Source organism: Adiantum capillus-veneris, chromosome 12 (assembly GCF_014529385.1).
Source record: "Adiantum capillus-veneris isolate H3 chromosome 12, ASM1452938v2, whole genome shotgun sequence".
Taxonomy (NCBI): domain Eukaryota; kingdom Viridiplantae; phylum Streptophyta; class Polypodiopsida; order Polypodiales; family Pteridaceae; genus Adiantum; species Adiantum capillus-veneris.
This window is the reverse complement of record NC_140942.1, coordinates 67,593,136-67,597,237: the sequence shown is the minus strand read 5'-3', so window position 1 is coordinate 67,597,237 and position 4,102 is coordinate 67,593,136. Positions and strand designations below refer to the sequence as shown.

At 47.7% G+C, this 4,102-nt stretch overlaps 3 pseudogenes; all 3 read right to left on the bottom strand.

The window, feature by feature from the left end:
- Positions 1-675: 675 nt before the first annotated feature.
- Positions 676-1,213, bottom strand: LOC147445867 (uncharacterized; annotated as a pseudogene).
- Positions 1,214-1,978: 765 nt separating this feature from the next.
- Positions 1,979-2,727, bottom strand: LOC147445866 (uncharacterized; annotated as a pseudogene).
- A 12-nt stretch (positions 2,728-2,739) lies between these two features.
- On the bottom strand, positions 2,740-3,201 carry LOC147445865 (uncharacterized; annotated as a pseudogene).
- Between the last annotated feature and the right edge of the window lie 901 nt (positions 3,202-4,102).

Sequence of the window (4,102 nt, the reverse complement as noted above, 5' to 3'; positions counted from 1 at the left end):
GAGACAAAGGCTTAAGTGAAGGCATCCCCTCATGCTGTCAAACACATCCAATGCCTAAAGTTGGGGAGGCAAGGGGATATAAAGCAGGCTCTTTGCTTCCACTTTATTTTATCTGCATAGGCTAATAAGGAAAAGGACCAATCGTAATCGATCCCTTGAGAATGACGGAAGAGAAGTAATGCCTTCTTTAGGATGAAGCTATAGAAGAGCAAAGAACATCCCCAGCATTGGGAGCGGAACCATCCACTTCAGCAGCCGATAGTAATTCATGTGAAACGTAAGCAAAAACTCATCGCTGAAGTAAAACCGTTCTTATCTACCATTTCCAGGATTACTATGCCAGAAGGCCGCACTAAGACACATGGAAATTTGAAATGATTCCTTCCAAGTTGTTCAATCAACCGATTCTCTGTAATGCATTTTGGACCCATGTAATTATGGGGCACAAGCAGAGTAGCCTTGAAAAAGTCAAAATCACCAAAATACCTTGTCAGCAACCACGATCCAGCCAAAATGTTTGTAGCCATATGGGCAGTTTATTTAACTAATGGAAGGATCTTTTTCTCGGAAAAGAAAAGGCTTCACCTGTATCTGTGCCTTATGCTCAGTCAGAGCACCCAAATATGAAGAAAAATGATGTATTCAACAATATACAGTGTGCTAAATAAAATTTCCCTAATGTCCTTCCTCCCACACAGTTACCCACTGCAGAAGATGACTCTCCGTAGTCAAAAAATGACTGCTGCCGAAGCAATGAATGAGCTGCAAGCTGTCCCATGCCCTGTTTTGCATCTTTTGAAGTCGATCACTCTGATTGTTCATGCGTCTTCCTACCTCAGACAGTCTACTTGTTGTCCTCTGTCTAGTCTCATTCTGGTTCAACATAACCTGCTGCCTGGCTGTGTGTGATTACTAGGCCCCTCGATTCGTGTTTATCCTGCTCATATCCTATTCTTCCAGCATGTTTTTCCCTAGGGGGAATCCATCGGCCATCTGTGGCCTGCATTCGAGTCATTAACTTTTGATCCATTAGGAGCAATACTGGTCTTTTTACCTCCCATCTATCAAGACGGGCAAACGACCCTAATCCTTTTGGCTTAGCCTCGCACTAGCCAAGTGCATTCCCTCATGCTATTATCTCTACACCTCCATGCATGCATGCTGTTCCATAATCGAACGCATCCCAGTATTGGGCACCTTCTGCGGGTCCCATATGAAGTCACTACGTGCACTCACCTTCCCTATCAATTGAGTTCGAGGGTCAGTCATCATGACGACGAGACCTCTGTTGTTCTTCATGCCCGCCAATAGCTTTGCATGTCTTCACCATCAGCGGGCCCTTTTTCGCTCCATTGACTAACCAGTTAGGGGACTCATTAGTCCAACAATCAAGCTGCCTTGGCCAACTTCCGTGACTTCTATCGGCGCCCATTTCAATTAGCACCACAATGCCTCTGCTTAGGGTGCAACAAACAGTTTCCCGACCGTCTGCATCCCTAGTCAGGCGGGTATGAGACCCCCATCTTTCCATGCCAGCCTCAGTGTTGCACCCACTGAGCATTCATACCCAGTACAAGAAAATGATCATAGTAATCGTTCGAGGTTCAATATTCCAAAACGCCCACGCCCTTACATTTTCGAGAAAAATTTCGGCCCAAATTCTGTTATGTTCTCGTATCTCGCTTGACTCTCTAACCTGGACTACGGTAGTCAATGCTATCTGGGCCAGTAATAATGTCGCGGGCTGTCTTGCAGGACTCCTAGAGAGAGTGGGCATCCATCCCTCTAAAAGCATCATGTCTGGCCCATCCGACCAGGCTCGGAGACTTCAGTTGCACTCAACCAAGCTTCGCGTGTCTCTTGCCAATGGGGTCCCTCGTTGAGGGTACCATAGTCGAGAACTCGCTATTCATGTCCTCTTTAGTTCCATACAGGTTCGTCCCCGATAGGGCCTCCTTCTTCCAACCGAGTTGTATCCTTATGGCGGCTGACCTCTGTGGATCCACCCCACATAGCTTAGGTCCCACAAACAACCCACAAGACCGCTTCGAAAACATTCTCTGTCGAATCTCCATAACCCCAGCTGAGGTCCGATCGTTGTGCATTACTGTTAGGTCATGCCCCCAATCTTGTCCTACTGTTTCTTGCACATCAATGTCCATTCGCATCAGAATTACACCCATCACCTCTGGTAACTCACTACTCATTCCACCCGAATGCAAGGAATTTGACCACCGTTTCCAAGCATCCCCACAACTCTCTTTACCACACGTTCCCCAAGACAGTTTTCTCATAGCTGGCATTCCTGCATCCCCGACCATCCTCGCGTCAAGGCTACTCATACCTGTACTATAACTACCACCGGCGGATGGGTTCAGCATCATGCACGTCCCCCACCTCAGTGACATACGATTGGTTATATGCGTATCAACTGGCCCTTCCTGGCCCGCATCTCTTACATTCAGGCCGCGTCCTAGCATCACGATATCCATGCAACGCTCCAGGTTCACCATCTCATCCTGACTTGATGGGCTGCCCAACCTCAACTCCTCGCATGCCCGAGGCATAACTCCAATGATCTCCACAGCCCCATTCTCGGGCGCAAAGGAGGCAACCGACTGTATGCGACGCATATTTCGCCCTTTCCCCATCAGGTGGGAAGTAGGAGGCAGCAAGGTCTACCTGGTGTTTCTCTTCCGCCTCTTCATGCATTTCATTGCTGCCCATTTCGTATGGTCCGCTGGCCACCAAATTCCCAAAACCTGGTTTACCAGGAATACCGCAAAATTTCACATCTACCCTATTCGCGTCACCGGAGGCCTCATCCAGCCTTACATCTTACCAATTTCCATTTTCTAGCACAAGCATCAGTCCATTCAGTGCTCCCAACACTTGCTTCGCCCCGTCATGCGGGGAATAGACGCCAACCCGATACGCTTGGTATTCCTCTTCGCTTTCTTCACTAGTACAATACTCACCATTTAAGTACCGCTCGTAGGCCAACAACTCCCCATCCAGCAGGGCATGACTAGCACCACTTCCGGTTTCCTGCATCTCTTCTTCCCCGAAATAGGCATCAATGTAGACAGGGAACATTGCATCCAGCTTGCTCACCAATTCTTCCTCGCCCATTTCTTCCTCATAACACTTATCCACCATACTTCCTTCTCCTTTGTCCACACACAAAGCATCCGTACTCATCTCTTATTTCATTTCGAAAACGGCATGACTAGCATCACTTCCGGTTTCCTGCATCTTCTCTTCCCCGAAATAGGCATCAGCGTAGCCAGGGAACATTGCATACCAATTCTTCCTCGCCCCTTTCTTCCTCATAACACTTATCCACCATACTTCCTTCTCCTTCGTCCACACACAAAGCATCCGTACTCATCTCACGAGAGAGAGAGAGAGAGAGAGAGAGAGAGAGAGAGAGAGAGAGAGAGAGAGAGAGAGAGAGAGAGAGAGAGAGAGAGAGAGAGAGAGAGAGAGAGAGAGAGAGAGAGAGAAATGTACCTGCCTTTACTTCAGAGATGCTTCCCCAAAAAAGGCATCAACGTAGCCAGGGAACATTGCATCTAGCTTGCTCACCAATTCTTCCTCGCCCATTTCTTCCTCATAACACTTATCCACCATACTTCCTTCTCCTTCGTCCACACACAAAGCATCCATACTCATCTCTTCTTTCGTTTCGAAAACGGCATGACTAGCACCACTTCTGGTTTCCTGCATCTCTTCTTCCCCGAAATAGGCATCAACGTAGCCAAGGAACATTGCATACCAATTCTTCCGCATAACACGTATCCACCATACTACCTTCTCCATCGTCCACACACAAAGCATCCGTACTCAAGAGAGAGAGAGAGAGAGAGAGAGAGAGAGAGAGAGAGAGAGAGAGAGAGAGAGAGAGAGAGAGAGAGAGAAATGTACCTGCCTTTACTTCAGAGATGCTTCCCCAAAATAGGCATCAACGTAGCCAGGGAACATTGCATCCAGCTTGCTCACCAATTCTTCCTCGCCCATTTCTTCCTCATAACACTTATCCACCATACTTCCTTCTCCTTCGTCCACACACAAAGCATCCGTACTCATCTCTTCTTTCGTT